Here is a 23,186-nt window from a genome sequence, read left to right on the forward strand (position 1 = left end):
CACAAAAACAGTTCAAGGTTCCACCGACGGTTTGCAAAAAGATACTTGGTAGATATAAACCCCCGCAAAAGACTCGCCTTCATGCGGTGGCGTTGTGGTGCAATGGGTAAAACATCTGCTCCACGTGCATGCAGTCCTGAGTTCGGTTCCAGGGCTGTGATGAGCATGTTCTTCTCGCAGATGTCGATAATTGTGATAGTAATAGTTTTCTAATTACATGTAGTCGTAATATTCGCCACATTAACGGCGAGAAACCGCTCTCAAAAGCGTAAAATAATGCTTTATTTTCACCACCGCATCAGGGCAGGGCTGCCTATGGAAACGTCACGCCTAACCGCAGGCCGTATCTTGCCACAAAAAATTTCACCAAAAAAACCCGGCTATATTGAAGGCCACTTCAAATCCGGCCGGTTTCTGCGGAGCCGCGTAGAAGCGGCGAATTGGACTTGATCTCCTGCCTGTGGGGTGTAGTGTAGCCAGGATTTGACTAAGAGTGTATGATAAATAATGAACAGAAACTGTGATGTTCACATCAAGTACTTTTAAGAAAAAATATAATGGTAGTTTACGCAGTTTACCGTGCGTGGAAAGAAACGTGCGGAGGTGTGTCTGTGTGTGTTTTTTTGTACTACGTGGTGCCACCATTCTGAGACGAGAGCGTGGCTATGCAACTGGTTGAATGCACCTGCCGGATAACGCGTCGTCTGAATTGTGGTGTCTCGTCATTCGTGTTTTAGATGCGGAAGCATCTTACACTCGCGCCTTGTAGTGCGCCGTCCGCAACGCTTCTCGAACATTCGACAGCTGACGCGCGCGCATGCGCCGTCGCGCCGTCGCCCACCATCTGTGCCGCGCGCGCTTCTCCTTCGAGAACATTCGACAGCTGACAGCGCATGCGCCGTCGCGCCGTCGCCATCTGTGCCGCGCGCGCGCTTCTCCTTCGAGAACATTCAACAGCTGACAGCGCATGCGCCGTCGCGCTGTATATATACTCAAGGTCGGCGCTCGCTCGCTCAGTTGCCGCTCGTCGGTTGGTTTGTACGGCGCGTCGACGTCCAAGGTCGCGGTGAAATGAATTCCAACGAATCCACAAACACAATGATCGACGTCCCTTCGACCAGCGCCGTCCTTTCGCATACGTGTGTACGTGTTCACTCATTTAACACCCCCTCCTACAACCACGTTAACCAATTTAGCCATCGACCCAAGCAAGTCGCAATTTAACACCCCATTTCACAACCACGTTAACCAATTTAGCCATCGACCCAAGTAAGTCGCACTTTAACACCCCGTTAACCAATTATATGCTCCGCATCCTCCTCAGTGTTCCCCCGAGGGAAGCTGCGGGCAATTTTTTTTTGTTACCGTGAGCCAACAACTAGAGTTTGTGAGAAAGTCTCTAACTTCAATGAAATAGTGATTCACGAAACGGTTAAAATGGCAGGGGTGATTGCACCATGCACTGGCGAGTGCGAGTAAGAACACTCGAAAGCTGAGTGTTGTTCCATGATGGCGACACTTGGGCTGTTATAAGCTTTAATAGATGGGCCATATGGGGAGCTTTTCCTTTAGACAACTGTTTCTATCCTCCATGTTAAGACTTCACTTACTCAATGTACAGCGGGTTAGTATCGCCATGAATTTATGACTCAGAAAAGTACTCAATGGCTGTGTTTCTGAGATTCGATCAAAGGGCGCACTTTTCCCAGAACACGCAGTTCATTTGCGGTTCGCGGCAGTGATTACGAAGAGACAGCCGCGGGCGCGATGCCTGAATGATTTGCGCATCTGGTTGCCTCTGCTACCTGGGCTCTGAGCTCTCTCAGCCATTGAGTGAGGTCTTCCTTTCACTCTTTCACCTACTTGTACCTATAAATATGCTCTTGCTTACACGTCGCAGTGAAGACTTGTCAAACTTTCAGCTGCTGGGTGGCCCTGCAGACGACTCTTCAGCAATTTATTGACGTTATAGTGGTGTGCGATGTTTTTCATTGGTCTCTTATTGCACATCTCACCATGAAAGTGCTTTCTACGTGGTACATAACGGTGTTATGGTAAAGTTTGCAGGACACGGAGATAAATCAACTCTCGACAGAACCGCTTAACTCCTAAATATCAGGAAATCTTGATGTTACCAATAAAGTCATTAATCAAGATATACTAGCAACAGCTAGCGACGGGGTCGTGACGTTGATGAAGGCCGTAGTCAGCATGTCCCAGATGAAACTAGACCTCTCAATTTATGACCAGGAAACGGAAACTCAAACTACAGCAAGCAGTGCACGCTGCCCACTGATATCGGCAAACAGAGGGCCGATCGTCAATAGGCTGCCAAGTCGTAAAGCGCGTTGCCATTTATACATGCGCCATCGAACATTTCTGCGTTATTGCTGGAGGCCGCGTAAGTTCCAGAAGAAATTTTATTATTCGCATTGTGTGCGTATTCTAAGATTACCTAGATTGTTCACACTTATTCAGGCTCGGTTTGCGCAAGGCAGTAGTTACTCGTCTCGGCGGAATTCAAAAACTGAAAAAAGGAGCACGTGTGGCAATATGGCGTAGCAAAAGAAAGTGGCATTGCATAAACCAGTTGCATAACTTTTTTTTATCGTTTTAGACTCGTGAAATATGTTGGAGGGCAACGTATTTCACTGGTAATTACATAGCGCATTTCGATTCTGTATGTTTTTTTTAAAAAGGAAAGGTCCATGTGTTGGTATTTTGTATATAGACCCATGTACATATGAACTTGAAAATTACGCAATATCTACAATATACCAGTGCAAAAATTAGTTGCTAATTGTTGAAGGTTTGAACACAGCAAACCATAATTTGATTTTGTTATTTTCGGTAGTCTCCTTGGACAGTCTCATCAACTCGGCCAACTTGGTGAAACGTGAGTAATCTTAGTTTTTATATAACCAGTTACTTATGATCACCTACTGGTCTTAGTGAAATCTGCAATGAAGAGCTAATAACATTCTAACTGGCTTCTTTTAGCTCATACATGCAACAAGCGGAGCACGATTTTGTGCAACAACCACCATTAATGCAAGAATAAAATGTCAAAGACATCACCGGGTTGCTCCAAGCCACCGTAAAACGTTCTTAACGAAAGCAATAAATAAAATGCAGGTTAACCAGAAGGCGTTTCCTTTGATTCTACACTTTATGCTGTAGTCAACATATTCGCTCGGTTTGTTTCCGACTCATTCGCTCACACTCGAGATAATCTCAGGACTAAGCACTCCTTATATGTTCAAGTTATCTTCTACTTCCTTAATTTATGCCGTTCTCGTTCAACGATGTTTTATACTCAATTTTTCAATAGCAAACAAAAAATGTATCTCGCATTGCTAACAACAGTTAACTCTATTGCATTAATTTACTCAACTGTCCTGGTACAATCTTGGTACCGTTGTCGATCCCGTTCTACCTACACCCCAAGGAAGCGAATTTTGATACTGTTACATATTCTTACCTCAGTACGCAATCAAACAACCTAATAATGAGAAAACGCCTCCCGAACGGCAGTTAGGAAATATCGGCAATAAACAGAACCAAAGCAGCAGTTCAAAACAAAACATGGATATATTAGAAATCACTGAACGGGGAGTGTCACTGTCGTATGAACAAGTGACCACATCTTTTTCAAGGCATAATGAAATACTGAGTAGAAAAGGGCAAGCTCATTGCTTAACTGACAAATCTACAAAGGTTTGTCGGCTCGTTAATGATATAGTCGGATAATGCAGAAATTTAAAAAGTAGGTGCTGTATTGCCGCCTTGAAAACGGTACTGTTGCGTTTGGCGGGCCACCTTTTTTCCGCAGCCGCCAGTACGGAAGAGAGGCAGCCGCCTCATTTTGTGGAGATAAGGAGCAGCGCCAAGACGCCCTGCTGTTTCCGTGTACTGGGCGCTGTGTGGCTCAAATTACTCTAAGGAGCACCGCTGTCCTTCGGGTCTGTGCAGAGATGCGACACAAATCCAGAATGCCGAGCTTCCGCTGATTACGGACGCCGGACCACCACGCTGTGCGACTCTGACTGATGAGCCGTCGACGATCAAATCAGTACCAGATGTCCAGGTATGGCCCCTCGGAGGCGCCCAGACCGCGATCGCTGTTCGACAAAGCTTGGGTGGTCGGCGCGAGCGGCGAGATGACAAACACGTTTCACACCGCTCGCTGGAAGCAAGACGATAGTTATAGCGCGAGAACAAAACGACGACACAGAGACAAGAAGGACACGAAGGACGTGTCCTTCTTGTCACTGTGTCGTCATTTTGTTGTCGCGCTATAACTATCGTCATGCCATACCAACTAGCCCAAGGTGCTTAACTTCTAAGCTGAAAGCAAGATTTGCCGGAGGAGGCAGCATAGCCGGGAACATACACGTGTTTGGTTTTTGTATGTGTCTTTGTTGGGGGTAGTGCTGGCATAATGACACTTGTGTGTGCTGCGGGACATGTTATCGACAGTGCCATATGGACCTAATTCCCGATGTAGGGATCTGGGGAGATGAGACTGCATTTAATCAGCCCTCGCCAGCTGCTTAGTGTGGTTCACGGAGCTTGTTCAATAGACAGCCTTTTTCAATGTAGAGCTTCGGGCCAGAGAGCCCTTGCCATGTAAATAATCTAAATACACCCTCTCTACGAAGTTCAACCTCCTCCTGCCTTCACATCTTGATCCCGGATCTCCGGTGCCGCAAACCCCGGTCACAACAACTGGTGGCAGCAGTGGGATGAGACTCAGCGACGGAGAGAGACATGGACTGGAGGTCAGCCGGAAGCCCTAGCCCTGGAATTCAGCGGGATCGACCCAGTGTACCAAGACCAGGCGTATTCGAATGAGTGCTTGGCTTTTTGCTTGAGATGTATCAAGTCTTTTAGCCTAGACCCTTTAAAAGATAGATATAACTAACAACTGCCTAGCCCCTGTGGCTGTTATTTGAGCACAGAGCAGCACTTAATTATTATCTGGGCAAGTAGGTTGATTACGAAAGCTTCGGTAATTCAGCAGGTACGTAAAAGAGTTCACGGGAGTTGTAAGGATACGTTGCGGGAAAGTTTTGAGAAGTTGAAGAGAGCATAGGAGTGCACAAGAAATAGGAAAAGTGTAGAGAGGGAGGTCGGCCACGTAGTGCTATTTGTGTGCTTATGCTTTCGGTCTCCGCTGTGGGATTTACCAGGCTTCAATTTCTCCAGACCCAGAATTGAAACGCTGGTGGGTTTGTGTTTTTTCACAGCTGAGCCAAAGCAAAGTAGTCGTCATGCACCTGAAGATATTGATGAGAGATGACCTGCTAAACCTGTGTTGGGATCTCGGCCTAGAATTCGATGATGATATGTCTGCATCTAAACTACGTGAGGTAATTCTCGGAAGTAAAAGTAACCCAGCCGATATTGAGCACTTCGGGAATATGTATTTATTAAAACAGGAATGAATAGAAAAACAGGGAATAAGGGAGGAACAATACAAGAAGGCGATGCAAGAAATTTCTGAGGAGGAGGAAAGGTCAACGCGAGTGTGAAAGACTAGAACGCAGGTTAGATGCAAAGCAGATGAGGAGTCAATCAGTACAGGTAGCACGCGAGAAGTGCGAGGAACAGTTGAGTGCGGTGCAAATCGGAGCCGCAAGAAAAGCTAGCAACCACGAGGGTAGCAGTATGTTCACGAATGAACCAAGGTTTACAGCTGCGAACGAAGCTGCGATAAAAGGAGTGGCCGACGAAGGCCAGAATAAATGTGGTGAAGTGCTGTGCCAGGAGAATTCCAGTGAAACAGCCAAGATAATTGTAGACGACCTGGCACAGACACAAAGTGAGAGTGTGCCAATGCTGCATCTTGCCGGTGGAGTCCAAGGAGATTTCAACCCGCTAGGCAAGAAAGAACACAGTATTAGGCCAGTAGAGTGCGAGGAAGTAGCACAAGGTACAGTAATTGTGGACAGCTCCCAGGCATGTGAACTGGGTTCACCTGAAAGTGTCGCAACGGTAGATCTCGCAAGCAGTGTCCAAGAGAATTTCGACACACTAGGCAGGAACACCGTAGTGAGTTCAAGAGAGGGAGCAAAAGTAGACATAGGTAAGAGCAAACCAGTTGTGGGCAGCTCACTGGAATGTGAGCTAGCTTATGTGGCAGAAAACAGCTGCAGTTTTACGAGAGGGAAACTTTTTATTTCAATCATACAAAAATGTCGGGTGGGGCCCTCATTCCAGAGCTCCAACAGCCGCTGCTGCGTCCCACACCCTCCGGGCCAGCACACGCTGGCCACTCAGGCTTTCATCACGCAGCATGGCCTCCCAGTCTTGTAGGGTAGGAATAGGAGAGGAGTTGGCAGAGCGCCTGGCAGGTGGACGCTGACATTCCAGCGTTACGCGAAATAACGTCGGTACCGCTATTTGTCAGGGTAATAAGTGGGATGGAGGATTTGAAGGAAATGGAGGTTCGGAAATGTGTTTGCCTGCAGTTGACGCACCGCAGTTGCATCTTCCAGTGTGAGCGTGCGGTGTGGTGGAGAGTGCCGAATGCGTTCCCGTTGATAGTAATCGAGAGTGTCTCAATATACTAGACGTTCCGTGTTTGTGTTCTCCTCATCTGGGTTGGACAGCTCTTCCTCTGGATCCCGGTTAGTGAGTGCTCGGGTAGCTGCATGAGTGCAGTCATGACCGGGGAGAGAGGCTTGCCCAGGGGTCCAGACAAGTCGGCACTTGAGCGGCGTGTGGAATGCGGTGTTCAAAATTCGGTGTGTGCTGTGAGACAATAGCCAGTATGAAGGCACGGCAGGTATTCATTGAGTTTGTAAAGATTAGAATAACATCTGTGTGAGGATGGTTTATGGCAGCGTAGGAAATCGCCAGAGCAACGGCACTGTCTTCGCCTTCAAATATGTTCTTTGTAGGTACGCTGATTGAGGCTACTACGTCAGGATCATTGTGCCCCACTGCTCCAACTGTAAAACTGTGGGAGTGGTGTCTAGCGGCGTCGCAGTATAAGAGAGTGTTTGGAGGAGACTGATTGATGAGGCACATGAGGTTTTTCACCCTTGCCCGCCGGCGCTGAGCGTTGCGCACAAGGTGCATATTGCGTGGAAGTGGCGCGACTGTAATTCTTGCTCGGAAGCCATTGGGTAGCTGTTTTCCTGGTGTGCTGTATCGACATCGATTCGGAGGGTACCCTAGCCTTACGAGTAGCTGCTCTCCCACTCAGGTGCTGCGGAGTCTTCGTAGCTGACTATTACGTTGTGCTTCGGTTAATTACCTCAGGTTGTTGTGTACATCCATGGCTAGGAGGCGGTTGGTGGATGCGTACGTAGGTAGTCCAAGCGCCGCCTTAACGGCTCTACGGAGGAGAATGTCCAGTCTTCTCTCTTGTTCAAGCGTTAGGGTTTGATAAGGGACGTGGTAGGTGATGCGACTTACTCTGCAGGCATTAACTATACGTAGAATGTCTTGCTCCTGGAGTCCATACCTTCAGTTGGTGACGTGGCGGATCATATGCGTGACTTGAGAAACTTGTCGTTCTAATATTTTCATGGTCTGCGTTGCCTTGAGACAGGTTGTATATGAAGGCCAAGGACGCGGAGTTTCAGTACGCAGGGAATTACATGGTCCTCTAAGGTGACTATGATTTGCGGGCTGTTGTAGGGCTTTCGCTGGGGACGGCGAATGAGTAGAAGTTGCAACTTATTTGCAGAGCACGTTAGACCACCTGCTCGTGCGTCTGCTTGAACCGTATTCTATGCTTCCTGGAAGGCAACTTGTATTTGTCCGTTTGAGCCTTTGGTCACCCATACAGTGACGTCGTCCGCGTGTAATGCATGTCGCAGACTTGGAATGGTGGTGAGTAGAGGCGGTAGCTTAGCCATGGTGATGTGGAAGAGAGTCGGAAATAACGCCGATCCTTGTGGCGTGCCTTTACCCGTGAGCTTGATGGTGTCACACTACGAAGAGAGCCTAATCCTATGGTTGCTGTCCTGTTTGTTAGGACTGCTTTCACATAGTAGTAAACTCGTCGTCCGTAACGTGTCGACGCGAAATTTTCCAGTATTTGGTCATGCGAGACGTTGTCAAACTCACTGCGGATGTCCAAGGCAAGCAGAGCTCTAGTTTGCGTAGAACTGAGCCTGTCCATTACTTAATCTTTTAGTTGTAAAAGTACGTCTTGTAAAAGATGGGCCCGGTATCTAAACAGTGTGTCTGGAAAAAATCCCTCGGCCTCAAGATATGGTTGCAGTCTTTGTAAAACGACGTGCTCCATTACTTTACCGAGGCAACACGTCAACGAGATTGGTCGCAGGTTTCCAAGCTCTAGGGGTTTGCCGAACTTAAGAATTAGTGTTATTTCGGTCTGTCTCCATTCCAGAGGTAACCTTGGCTACTGCCCCGGAAAAACTGCATTTGACAAGTTATAGCCACCGTTAGAATTTTACTAAAGACAAGGTGCACAAGGCAATTAAAAAGCCTTAAATATACATTCACAGCGTGTGCAACTGCACAGGCAGGCGCCTGGTTCTTTGAAGTTTGCCCAAAGTTTGTCTGTTTCCTGAAGCCGAAGAGCTGACACAATTTAACACCTGCTGCTCAGGTCAATACAAACAGAAATAGATCGTTAAAATAATTAAACAACCACTATAGTATGTGGGAGTGCGATGTGGTGTAAGGGTCAAATCAATGAGGGGAGCTACCAGACAGTCTCCATCAGGAACGGACCTGAAGGGCGACGGAGGAACGTACATAGCAGCCTGGGGCGGTAGCGGTAGAGGCTCCATAGATCGTAGCCGAGTGCGACTTGGAGGAGTGAAATCGGAGCACAAAGGCAATTGGAGCCGTAAGATTCCGGTAGGACAATCGATGAGGGCGGAGTGGGTGGTTGAGAAGTCAATTCCAAGGATGACGTCGTGTGGACAAGCATCGCGGACTGCGAAGAGAACGGAAGTGTGGTGGCCAGCAACAGTAACGCGGGCAGTGCACATACCAAGCACCGATGTTCGACTTACGTTGGCAACTCCCCCGCAGGGGCGCCTGCGCAAGTAGGCGTTTGGTGTGTATTGACACCAGGGACCCGAGCTAACGGGGGAGTTTTGACTCCCTCCCACGCCTAGCCGTGCGTGGCTTTGCCGTGTCCGGGGAAAAGGGGATCCTGGGGGTTAAGCCGACGCTGGGTGATTGGACCTTTAAGGCCCCCCGGCAGAGGCAACACACCCCTTTGGCCCCGGCTTCACGTAGACGGCACCCCTGGGCTGACCCATCCAGGGGAAATCGGTAGTCGCCTTTTCCTGTCTCTCTCCTCCCACATCTTCGTCTTTTTCTCACACTTTTATCTTTCCTGTCCTCTCCTCACTTCTGTTGACTTCCCATATTCATGGCGGCAAGGGTTAACTTTGTGTAGGTATCCCACCTTGGATAATTACATTGGGTTATAGTGACAGCGTACGGCTGGCGTCGGGAGGGCTTGTTTCAACAAGTCCAACCACGTCCCCTTGTTGGGCTCCGTGGTGGGTGGTCGCCGCTGTTACCGAACACATTCATACTTGTATGGCTTTACAAGCATCCGCCAACCTTGATCGGTCTCGTGAGAGAGGCCGCACCGACGCAAGTTATCACGTCTCGACAGAAACTAAAGTTACTTTCGTGAAGTACCACATTATCCCCAGTGACAGCACACCTCTAAGAAAATTATCCCCATTTTTGGTGGCTAAGTGCCTGAAAGAAAAAATAGGACCCACATACAAAGCATCCAAAATGTCAAGCGGTGACCTCCTTTTGAAGCTAACCGAAAAAGACCAAGTGTCTAAGCTATCCCAACTAACCAGCATTGGAGAAACAGCTGTCACCGTTTCGGTCCATCGCTCTCTAAACTCCAGCAGGGGAGTAATCTCTGAGGAAGACTTCTTGGGCCTTAGTGACGAAGAGCTTCTCGAAGGTTTCCAAGACCTCAAATGAAAGTTTTAACCTTCCGCTTACGCTGCACGAATTAAACAGGGTACTTTCTACCGGGAAAAAAACTACAACAGGGTCTGACCAGATACACTACGCAATGTTGGCACACCTATCCCAAGCATCCGCGAAGGCACTTCTCCAATTCTTCAACAAAATATGGGACTCTAGCATAATGCCTGAAGACTGGAAAAAAGCCATAGTCATACCATTCCTAAAACCTGGTAAACCCCCAACAACCCCAAGTAACTACAGGCCCATTGCATTAACAAGTTGCCTTGCAAAAGCCTACGAAAGCATCATAAATATTAGACATACCTTCACTCTTGAATCGGAGCACCTAATAGACGCACACCAGTGCGGATACAAAAAGGGCTGTTCCACCACTGATCACATTGTTAGGCTGGAACGACAAATACGACAAGCATTTCTACACAAACAGTTCTGTCTCTCAGTCTTCTTTGACTTAGAGAAAGCATATGACACAACTTGGAGATACGGAATTCTCAGAGATCTAGCTAACTTAGGGATACGCGGAAGAATGCTGAACTGCTTACAGAATTTTTTATCGAATAGAACTTTTCAAGTACGTTTGGGCACGATACTATCACGAAAATTTGTCCAAGAAAATGGTGTACCACAGGGCTGCGTTTTGAGCACCACCCTGTTATAGTGAAAATGAACTCCATCAACAGTTCAATACCCCGTACAGTCATGCACTCCATCTATGTTGACGATCTCCAAATTGCATGCCAAGCCTCCAGCCTATCATCCTGCGAAAGGCAACTCCAAATTACAATAAATCGGCTTATGAAATGGGCCGACCAAAATGGTTTCCGCTTTTCAGCCCAAAAAACCACAGCTGTTCTCTTTATGCAAAAAAAAGGATTGTTCCCTGAACCCGCGCTCAAACTATACAACATCAACATGCCGGTAAAACAAGAACACAAATTTATAGGAATCACATTCGACCGAAAACTAAACTTTCTGCCACACATAAGTGCACTGAAAACTAAGGCAAACAGAGCACTCAACGTGCTCAAAGTACTCTCCCATAAACACTGGGTTTCCGATAGACTCTGCCTTATACGTATTTACCGATCTCTTGTACGCAGCATTTTAGACTACGGATGCGTAGTCTACGACTCGGCGCGAAACTCATATATCCGCCGTCTTGACCCTATACACAACCTCGGTCTCCGTCTGTCAAGTGGTGCTTACAGAACATCACCTGTGCAAAGTCTATACGTAGAATGCAATGAGCCCCCTCTATGTGATCGAAGAGCATTACTAACCTTGTCATATATTTTAAGAATAAGGTCATCACCTGAACACATCTGCTACGAAATTGCCACAAAATGTGACTCACGCTCACACTACCTCAACAAACCGAACCTAATCAAACCACTTATCCTACGTTTCGAGGAATACTGCCGCTTTTATACCATTCCTGATGGATCACTAGATGTCGCTATTAAACCACCAAGACTGCCGCCATGGTTCGACCTGGCGCAGCTATGCGTATTTTCACTAAGCCGTTTTAACAAAAAAAGCACCCCACCAGAACACATAATCCAAGAATTTTATACACTTCAGCACGAATATAAGGATTACGAAGAATTTTACACAGATGGCTCAAAAACGGAGAACCACGTGGGTATTGGGATTGCGACGACGAAAAGCGCAATCTCTGTGAAAGTACCTCGTAGTTTTTCCATTTTTTATGCTGAAACTTATGCCTTGAGTGGAGCAGTCCGGAAAATCATCGCTGAAAAATACAAGAAAGCAATCATATACACCGACTCACTAAGCACACTGAAAGCACTACATATAAAATCCGAATGTGAGTCAATAGTGGGCGACATCTTAAACATGGTATACTTAAACAGCCAGGCAGCTTGCATCCGTTTCTGCTGGGTATCAAGTCATGTTGGGATACCCGGAAACAAAAAAGCAGATAAGTATGCTTCCCAGGCAGCCCATAAAACAGTAACAAAAGTAAAAATTCCCCTTAAAGATATCCAGAGAACAATTCGCCTGGCTCTACTAGCAAAATGGCAAAAGCAATGGGACACCTGCACGAACAATAAGCTCCACCTGGTGAAACCCACACTCGGGGAATGGAAGACCTGCCGTCACCAGCAACGGTTTATTGAAGTTGTATTATGCCGACTTCGCATTGGACACACACACTTGACGCACAACTTCTTACTCGCAAAGGAAGAACAACCAACGTGTGAAAAATGCCAAGAAGCGTTAACACGTATGCACATCCTAATCACTTGTCCTACCATTGAAACACAGAGACAAAAACATTTCAGCAAGCTATACAAACAACACGTACCTTTACACCCTGTTTTCTTCTTAGGAGAGGACCCTCTAGTATCTCTGCCTGACTTGCTAAACTTCCTGAAAGAATGTAACCTGCTAAATAAGCTTTAAAATCTCATCTTTTTAGTGTCCATTCCTGAGAGTCTTGTGTCTGGTGCAGCATAGGCTTAGCTGCTTTTGCGCCATAAAAACCAAATTAACCTAACCTTACATTAGCAACTCGAACAGTAGAGAACATAGCTGGTGTGAGAACTTTTTTCAGGGGAGATCAAAGTGTAGAACTCATAACAGATACTTGGGCACCAGTGTCAATTAGAGCAGTAACGGCGTGGCCATCAACGAACACCCGAAGTAAATTGCGTCTTGAATTTTTAGCCGGTTGAGGGTTTTCGTTCCGAGTCGTCAACGCAGCGCCACCTCCAGGAGCTGCACTCGTCAGTTTCCCGGGGATTGGCCAAAATAAGCCGGTGACGGAGAGCGGCGGCGTTCAGGGGAGCGTGACGGCCGACCCTGAGGTGACGGTGAGCGGCTGGACCAGTTTCTTTGGGCGAAGACGTCAGCGTAGGACGGTTCGGAGCGTGGAGATGAACGGCGAGCTGAAGGGTCCTGAATATGGTCATCCGGAAAACCGGGTTGCGAATAGTGTCCACGGTCCTAACGGCGGTCGACATTACGAAAGCTTGGCCGGAAATACCACCTGTTGCGGCAATGGCGGGAGACGTGCCCAACTCGAGAGCAAGAAAAGCAGATGGGTCGATCATCGTGCGTGCGCCACTCAGATGGATTTCGGTAGCGTGGTGGAAACCGAGGAGTCGAAGCTGCCGCAGCAACAAGTGGAGCAGAGTGGTGGTCAGCGTTGTGGACAGGAGTGCTCATCAGGAGAACCTGATAGCAACTAATTGGAAGGTCACGCGCAAAATGGAAAGCAGATCGGAACGTGCCCCGCGTTTTTCACGCACAAATGACGCCCGAAACTTACTCACAGGCACAGATAAAGGCGAATAATAAATAAGCGTTTCAGTTGTTACTTCGTTGTGTCTCAAAAGCGCGCCCTTTTCGCGAACGGAGACTGTGCAACGATTGCAGTGACCTTTGTGCACCCGGTAGCTACAACAGAGCCGTTCCGGTGAAATCCCAAGGCCAGCCAAGACTTGTGATCCTCCTCACCGCGGGATAAGGCTGCGCGAGCGAGTGTCCACCCTGTTACTCCTCTCCGTGGAGCAAAGTACGCGTGGGAGATGAAAGCGAGCTCCACCACACCGTGACGATGTGGCGACGCGCGCTCATAGAGCCATCTAGCTGGTGATGCTGAGAACACGATAGTTTTCTGCGAGATGCCCGTCAACAGTGGTAAGTGGTAAATAATAATAGCTTTCCGTTTGAACGTTGAAGGACGCGCCTCTACGTGGCTCAATTTTAACGCTTCGCACTCACGTTTGAGAGGTACCAAGTTCGATTCCACGCACCGGAGTTTTTTTTCTGGATTATTTTTCTTTCCTGCGTGATCATATTGTCGCGGTTCAACGTAAGCAGAGAACCGAGACGTTGAGTCCAAGAACCGATGGCGTGTGTTTTTTATGCAGGAGCCAAGAGCAGGCGAGCAAAAACAAAAGCACGTCGTCTTCTTCAGTCCCCCTTTTCACGAGACTGTTGGCGCGCACATCGTCTTCGTTCTTTGTTTCGTGCGCGGCATTTGCCTCCCCTTAAAAGAGCATCGCCCCGATGCTATAGCTGAGACAGTAATTTGCGCAAGAAGTCACTTTGTAGAAGCGACGGTGCCTCGCAGAGTTACTCGCTGACGTATGGCTTAATGCGCACTACGTGCACAAGCTCAGGTTGGTGCTGGCGACGCCTTGAACAGTTTGGGCTATCCGGGACGACTTCATAGGTAACGTCACTTAGTCGTCGCAGCACTCGATAAGGTCCGAAGTACCTTCTGAGCAATTTTTCGGATAGTCCCCGTCTTCGTACAGGCGTCCACACCCATACCCTGTCGCCGGTTTCGTACGTTACAGGTGTATGACGTTGGTTATAGCGGCCTGCGTCGTACTCTTGCTGTTTGTATATTCGCAGACGTGCGAGCTGCCTGGCTTCCTCTGCGCGTTGAGTAAACGCGTCAGCACTCGTTTCGTTGTCATCGCATTCGTGTGGCAGCATCGCGTCTAACATCGTTCTTACTTTTCGTCCGTAAACAAGGCTGAATGGGGTCATCCATGTGGTTTCTTGTTTCGAAGTATTGTATGCGAACGTTATGTAAGGGAGAATCTCGTCCCAGTTTTTGTGTTCGAAGTCCACATACATTGAAAGCATGTCTTCCAGAGTTTTGTTAAGTCGCTTGGTCAACCCGTTGGTTTGTGGATGGTAAGCTGTCGACTTGCGATGAATAGTACCACTGAGCACCAACACATGATCTAAAAGCGCGGCCGTGAATGCGGTTCCGCGATCTGTTATAACGATCGATGGCGCACCGTGTCTCAGCACGATGTTCTCTATGAAGAACCGGGCTACCTCCTCTGCTGTGCCTCTCTGGATGGCTTTTGTCTCGGCGTAGCGAGTAAGGTAGTCGGTCGCCACTATAACCCAACGGTTGCCAACACTAGAGGTGGGAAGTGGGCCCAAAAGGTCCATTCCGATCTGGTCAAACGGCGTTGTCGGGATCTGGACAGGGTGTAGCAAACCGGCTCGTTTCGTTGGAGGTGACTTGCGCCGCTGGCAATCGAGGCAGGTCCGAACATGATGCTTTACGGTAGCGGTGAGTTTAGGCCAGTAATATCTCCCTCGAACTCTGCTCAGTGTGCGCGTGTAGCCTAAATGTCCAGATGTTACCTCGTTGGGGCACGCTTGCAACACCTCAGAACGAAGAGTGGTAGGGACGACAAGCAGGTAGGTGGACCCGTCTGACGAGAAGTTCATTTTGTAAAGGACATTGTTTCGCAGACATAACGACGATAGTCCTCTTGCAAAGGCTTTGGGTGCATTCTGGCTTCGTCCTTCTAAATAATTAATCAAGCCAAGTAGCTCAGGATCGTCATGCTGGTGATCTGCGATGGTTGACGTGTCGAGGATTCCGAGGAACGCTGTCTCTTCATCGAAAGCAGCAGCTGACTCTATTGGTGATCGAGATAGGCAGTCGGCGTCCGCGTGTCGTTTTCCCGACTTATACACCACCGTTATATCAAACTCCTGTAGTCTAAGGCACCAGCGTGCCAATCGCCCGGAAGGATCTTTCAGACTTGTTAACCAACACAACGAATGGTGGTCACTGATAACCTTGAATGGGTGGCCGTACAGGTATGGGCGAAATTTCATAACTGCCCACACCACGGCAAGGCATTCCTTTTCAGTGGTCGAGTAATTTGCTTCTGCGCGTGACAGAGTTCTGCTTGCGTAAGCGATCACTCTTTCCTCGTCATCCTGGCGCTGTACAAGCACAGCTCCGAGGCCAACATTGCTGGCGTCAGTATGGAGCACTGTAGGGGCTGTGTCATCAAAATGGGCAAGCACGGGGGTCGTCTGTAGACGTTGCCGCAAGTCATTGAAAGCATCTTCTTGTTCGTCGCCCCAAACAAATGCAACGTCATCCCTCGTGAGACGAGTTAAAGGTGACGCAATGCGCGCAAAATCTGGAATAAATCGCCGATCCTATGCACAGAGACCCAGAAAACGCCTCACTGCCTTTTTATCTGATGGTGTTGGAAACTGTGCGACGGCGGAAACTTTTTCGGGGTCTGGACGAACTCCTGCGTAACTGACAATATGGCCAAGAAACTGCAGTTCCTCAAAGCAGAAGTGACATTTCTCCGGCTTGAGCGTCAGGCCTGCGGCCCGTATGGCCTGCAAGACCATTTGCAATCGTTCAAGGTGTTCGTCAAACGTTGTAGAAAACACAATGACGTCGTCAAGGTATACTAAACAGGTTCTCCATTTAAGGCCAGAGAGAACGGTATCCATGAGACGCTGGAAAGTAGCAGGAGCGGAGCACAAGCCAAATGGTAAAACCTTAAATTCGTACAGTCCGTCTGGCGTCACGAAAGCGGTTTTTTCACGATCCCTGGGGTCTACTTCAATTTGCCAATATCCGCTCTTTAAGTCCATGGAAGAGAAGTAACGTGCGTTTCGAAGCCTGTCAATCGAATCATCTATGCGAGGAAGCGGGTACACGTCCTTTTTTGGGACCTGATTTAGCTTTCGATAGTCCACACAGAAACGCAGGCTGCCGTCCTTCTTTTTCACTAGAACAACAGGTGATGCCCAGGGGCTTTTCGACGGTTGAATGACGTCGTCTTCAAGCATTTTTGTTACCTGCTGTTCTATCGCTTCTCGCTCTTTTGAAGCCACACGGTACGGATTTTGATGGATTGGTCTAGCCGTGTCCTCTGTGATGATTCGGTGCTTGGTCAAGGACGTCCGGCCAACTTTCGAGGTCGACGCAAAACAGTCGTGGAACTCGTCTAGCAGCACAAGCAGGCGTTCCCGCTGTTGCTGAGTTAAAGTAGGGCTGACGTCAAGGTTAGGTGCTAGGTCACGTGGGTCTTGTGCAGGTGTTGCTTCGAGTGCTGAAAAGCAGTCATGAACATCTGCGATCTCGTCGAAATGTGCCAACGTTGTGCCTTTTGGGAGGTGCCGTCGCTCGGAGGTGAAATTGGTCAACAGCAAGTTCGTTCGGCCGTCAGTGACATTGACTATTCCTCGTGCTACGGAAATCCCGTGAGTGAAAAGCAGCGAAGTTAGTTGGTCGGCGACTCCTTCACCGTCGAACGGTACGTCACATGCTACTGAAACGAGGATACACGATCGAGGCGGCACGACTATATTCTGGTCTTTGAGACGAAAGGATTTGTGCTCTGGTGATGTATTATCAGTCAGACGAGCACTCTCGTAAAATGAAACCACGCGGTCCGGGATGTTGATTATTGCGCCATGCTCCCTGAGAAAGTCCATTCCTATAATTAAATTTTTGCAGCACTCTGGGAGAACAATGAAAGTCGCGACGAAAGAAGAATCTCCTATGCTGATTCTTGCTGTGCATCTTTCTGTGGGTAGCAGCAATTGACCACCCGCTGTTCTTATATGTGGTCCTGTCCATGGCGTTCTTATTTTTCTAAGATGATCAGCCAGCTTCCGACTTATTATGGAAAAATCAGCACCCGTATCGACTAAGGACGTCACTTGCTCTCCGTCAATAATTACATTGAGGTCTGCGCTCACCATTTCGTCGTTGTTAATATTCGTTGGCGTCAAGTCGTTCTCTCGCGGCAGTACTGGGGGCTTTTTATCGTTTTGTGGTCGGGCTGCGACCTTACCCCGAGAGGTCGCCGCCTTTAGTTTCCCCGGTAAGGGCGGGGCGACCTTGTTGCCCGAAGGTCAGCAAAAGTACGTCGATTCGGTGATGATGTCTGAGCAGGGGATGGAGAGCGTGACCTGTGGGCGGAATTGGGCTGGCGATGAGGAGGCGACTCGTGATAGGGAGACCACGTTGTTGAAGGTCCTCGAAAAGCAGGGTCGTCATGGCGAACAATGTAGTCGTCATTGGCACGGCGACCGTCGTACCCTGGCCGAGATGGGCGAAGCGATGTGTCGCGGTACCAACAATAGCGAGCTATATGGCCGGCACCACCACAGTTGAAGCAGAGAGGGCGCCGATCGACGGTGCGCCAAGCGTCCGTTCTGCGAAATTGTGGGCGTCTTATGTCCTCTCGTGGTGGTGAGTAAGGCGCGGTAAGTGGTGGCTGGTGGCATGAAGACATCGGAGACATGGGCTGACGTCTGAAAGCCTCCTGCAATGGTTGCGACGAAAGTGCGGCTGTAGGTGGCTGGTAGTATGATGTAATGGGCTGGATGGGTGGTGGTCGGCGGACAGCGTCGGCGTAACTCAGTTGACGCTGATCGCGATCGAGATCAGCTGCTGAAAAAGCGTGCCTAAGTTCGTCACGATCGACTGCGGCAACGGCGGTCACTGGTGTATCCACTGGAGGATTCCAAAGCTTCTGCATTTCTTCGCGGACAATATCTCTGATAAGGTCACGTAGGGAGCCCTGATTGTCCAGAGTCGCTGAAGCGGCGTTGATTGGGGTGGTAGTGGACGAGCGATCATATTGCCTCGATCTTTGGTGCAGAGCACGCTCAATGGCAGTGGCTTCTTTTATAAAATCGGCCACGGTAGTTGGGGCATTGCGCACAAGTCCAGCGAACAGTTGTTCTTTCACGCCACGCATAAGGTAGCGCAACTTCTTCTCCTCGGACATGTTGGGATCAGCCCGACGACAGAGGCGCGTCACGTCTTCAGCAAACATTGCCACAGTTTCGTTAGGTTTTTGAAGCCTTAACTCGAGCAACTGCTGAGCCCGCTCACGACGGTCGACGCTAGCAAAGGTGTCAATCAGCTGCTGACGAAAATCATCCCATGTGGATATACGGCATTCTCGATTCTCAAGCCACGTGTGAGCGCCGTCATCGAGAGTGAAATACGTGCGGGCGAGCTTCTGTTGAGCATTCCACTGGTTGATGTCGGCAACGCGTTCGTAATGCTCGAGCCAATCTTCAACATCTTCGTGTGGGGCACCACTGAAGCGATCAGGCACAAGTGGCTGAAGAAGTGTTACCTGAGTTGGATTGGAAACGGGGCTGCCTTGTATCCCTTGGACCAACTGTGGCTGGCTAGCGGAGGCCATTGGTAGAGGTACGTAATGCCTGGTAGAATGTTGTTCGAAGGAGGTCAGCTCAGGAGATAGGCCTAGCAACCGCCGACTAAAGTGGTGCACTGGTGTCGTAACAGATGGCTGCGTGTCGGGACTTGATGAACGGCTCCCAGATGGGGTGCTGAGCATCGGCAGGCTTGCAACCCAGCGCCTCCACCAGAGTCGCGGTTCAACGTAAGCAGAGAACCGAGACGTTGAGTCCAAGAACCGACGGCGAGTGTTTTTTTATGCAGGAGCCAAGAGCAGGCGAGCAAAAACAAAAGCACGTCGTCTTCTTCAGTCCCCCTTTTCACGAGACTGTTGGCGCGCACATCGTCTTCGTTCTTTGTTTCGTGCGCGGTAATATATATATATATATATATATATATATAGATACGAATATATATACAGTGAGTGACGGCGACGTCCACGTATACACTGACGCCGGCGGAAAATCCAGCCGAGAGTGTTCATATGATGGCTATGGCAATAAAAACGAGCGGGCGAGAACCTGGCACACGGAGTCGATCTAGTAACTTACAAATTGGCAGCGCGCGGCGCTAACATTCACTGCACTACAATACGTACATTGTCGGAAATGCTAACGGCAAGCCATTTCTATGTACCACACACCGTTTGGCGGTTCTGAGAGCTCCAAAACCTTAGCGCGTTTTCGTTATCAGCAGCGAGATGGCTCGACGGGCTAACGTTGGGCGCGCTGTAAAGTTCGTCGCCTCACACAGTAAAACTTTTTGCACCCAAAAGGCTGTAAAAAGGGTGCTTTTACGAGAAAGCACCCTTTGCAATACCCTTTAACACCCATAAATGGTCGATTGAAAAAAGCACCCCTTTGTTTGGGAGCTTGCTTCAATAGCACCCTAAAATAGGCTCTAAGGGTGCTTTTGTGCCTGAGAAGGGTGTAGGTGCCGATTCATCAGATGGAATATGCAGCATAAGAAGAACACAATTATAATATTTGAAATTTTACGTCTCAAAAACCTCAATATGATTATGAGGGTCGTCGTAGTGGAAAGCTGCAGAGATTTTCACCATGTGGTGTTCTTCAATGAGCGCTCATATCGCACAGTGCAAAGGCTTCTACCTTTTCGCCTCCGCCTTAATTCGACTGCCACGGCCGGCATCTAACCCGCGACCTTCGGCGGCCGAGCAGCGCAGCTACTGCACGAATATGTGGACCTTGCGTTAAATGACGGCCTAATTGACTTAGAATGTGTGAAGGTGCTCTCCGAATACAGCAGAATGTCAGCAGAAGCAAATCGCGTTTCATCTATAATGGCAATTAACTGCAATCCATGTTACGAAAGCTTTCCTTAGCGTTGGTTATAAGCTGCATGTTTGCTATGGATTATATACACACAAATAATGTTCGCCCGAGTATGGGTGTGTGTGCGTGTAAGCGCGATTGTGTGTACACCCGTGCATGTGTGCGTGCGCGTGTATGTGCGAGTCCGTGCTTGTGTTAAGCGTGCCTGTGCACATGTGTACGCCCATGCATGCGTGCGTTTACGGTCGCGTGTGTGTGTGGCCGTATGTGTGTGCGCCTGTGAATAAGTATGCGTGTGTATCAGCCCGTGCGCCCTCGAATTTCGTGTGTGTGTGTTTGGGGGGAGTGGGGAGGCACTGCTTCTTATTGTTTAAGGTCCCACACCTGTTCAGACAGGGAGTCTATATGGGAGGTGGCTTAAGGAATGGCGGTGGTCAACGCACTGTACACGGACTATTCAGTATATGGAAAACAGCTGCACATTTTCGTACCTGATCGTTGCTTACGAACTTGCTGTGGTAGCTTATTAGGTCCGCTGAGGTGTTTGTACGCTCGAAAACGTGGGTTATGACCAATTCCCACGGAAAGCTGTCACTGCACTTATGCACAACCATCGTTTATATTAACAACGTTTAACAAGAACGTGCCCTTCCTTTGCTACAGGTGCTTAGCTAGCTCATTGGGTAACCATATGGAATTATGTGCTGATCATGTGGTCAGCAAAAAGTTTGTTATAACAACCTCGGCACGTTTCGTGGTGCGTGACAAGCCTTCTAAACATCCGCGACTGTGGATTAATTTGTTCCAGCTTCGACTACGCATTCAGTGTTTGCGGCACCATACGCGGAAGTGCCAGACACAGACAATGCAAAAAGAAATTCCTCTGGAAAAAGGTGTAGCGATGCTCTCCCGCTAATGCCACCGAGGACGAAATAATGATTGTTTCTGGCCATTCCATGGTGCACTTTGTTTTCCGCAAGTTTTGCTTCACTATTTTTCGCCCACTGCAATCGCATTCCGTCAAAATACTCAAAAAACCCGAGGCTGGTAAATAACCTGCGTCGCTGTGCGACTGGCTGGAAGGAGAGTTGCCATTTACAAGGAGTCATTCCGCGACGAACGGCCGTCCGCCGTATGCGTCATAGCGTTTGCCTTTCGGCGCCGTCCTGGTGGGTTTCCCGCTCCTCCCCCCCCCCCCGCTCACCCCGGCCAGCGTCGCTCCCACAACGGCGGCGTAGATAAGGGAATAGTTGCGTCACCGAACACCTGCGTCGACAGCTGCGGCGCCGCCGCCAGTGCCTCCTCCTTCTCTCTCTCAACGTCGCTCTCTCTGTCTCATCGTCTTTCAAATGCGTTGCGTTGGTCTGGGGTCTTGGCCGCTGTGTGTGTTCTAGCGAACAGGCGCATATTCAATGGTGGTCACGCGTGACACCGTGTTCGAAGTGACGCTCGGATTAAGGAGTATTCATGGAGTGGCGGACACGGACAACGTGGGCCTGTTAACGGTGAGTGTACTGTTTTCGTAGGTAGTAATCATACAGCGCTAGCTGGGCGCCTGCAGCAGCTCTGCCGAAGTAGGCTGCCAGCCATTTACAACAGCATGCGTTCGCGGGCCTGTTGCAGATGCCCGATTAAACGTGTGACTTAACGAGTTCACACTGCTATGCGCGATGTTGTGTAAGTGCCTGCATCACTCATACAGTGAGTGATGTGATCACTTAACAAAGGGGGGTTAGTTGCTGATCGCACATTGTCTCTACACTGCACAAAGTGATTGATATTGTTTTAAGATGTGCTTTGGGCTACATCGTAATGACATTTCTATTAATACTCAAATGTGCAACATGCTTCTGTAGGTGTAAGGGTAAAAAAAAGAAAGAAAAAGCAAAAATTATGTGCAGAGGCGCACTGTACGAAATGGCTTTTTTTTTTGCTTAAAGACGGTATAGTTGGAGGTGCTGATATGCCGCGATGCTCCCAGCACGTGCGCCTCGGTCTTTTAAGCTATTTAGGACAAGTGCCATCAGCAACAGGGAAAGATCTAGCAGACTTCCAAAGGCGCGTTGTTGTGGCTATCGCCGTGCGTTGTTTTCCCTCGTTTCTGTTTGCTGTTTTCGTGCTTTGCCTTCATCTGCGATAACGTTCGGCGTTATAACAGAATCGAGAGAGTATACGTGACTGTGGGAGCTATGTGCGGTAGCTCTAGCATAAGCCATGGCTGCTGCAACGTAGACGGCGTCCGCGCGCGTTGGTGTCATTCGAGCGCTCTTACTTGCGTGATTGTGTTTAACTGAGTATTTAGGCACGGGTTACGTTTGTAAATCCCGTAGTCAATAATCGCTAATAGCGTGCCCCTGATTGCCATCAGAGGATGGGCTTGGTTGTCGAAATATGCCAGACGCTTTTTCTGAAAGCAAGCTTTGAATTTTTTTTAAAAAGAAGTACTTTCATACATGCAAGGCAGTGCCTATTGCAGGCCCGCAACTCTAAAAACTGGACGAACTATCACATCTTTTATCAAATTACAATGAATTAAGATGATTAAATTATAAATGACGAATTTCTGTGCTAGATTAGGTGCACAAAACACATGTTCGCAGCCTTACGTCTAGAAAGCAGGCAAATAGGAAGCACAGCGTCAAATTTGGATTAGATTCCATTGACGGAGCGTCTTGTGAGAGTAGAAAGAACGAGAAAATTGTTCATTTTTGATGCCCTTATAGAGGCAGTCAGAATTGCACTGATTGGTGACTTGTAACAATTCCTCAGATTGTTAGAGGCGTGATTAAAGTCAGTAAATCTTTTACTTTCTTTTGCAGACCTCTTCGCTAGTGCCACGCCCAAGATCATTTGTTCTCATGTAAAAGAGAAAGCAGAGATGTCTTCACTGTTTGTACATGAAGAGGTAAGTTTCTTGTGCATTTTCATTAATGTTACATGTTCTGAACGTT

The sequence above is a fragment of the Rhipicephalus microplus genome, chromosome 7, assembly GCF_043290135.1.
Source record: "Rhipicephalus microplus isolate Deutch F79 chromosome 7, USDA_Rmic, whole genome shotgun sequence".
NCBI lineage: Eukaryota > Metazoa > Arthropoda > Arachnida > Ixodida > Ixodidae > Rhipicephalus > Rhipicephalus microplus.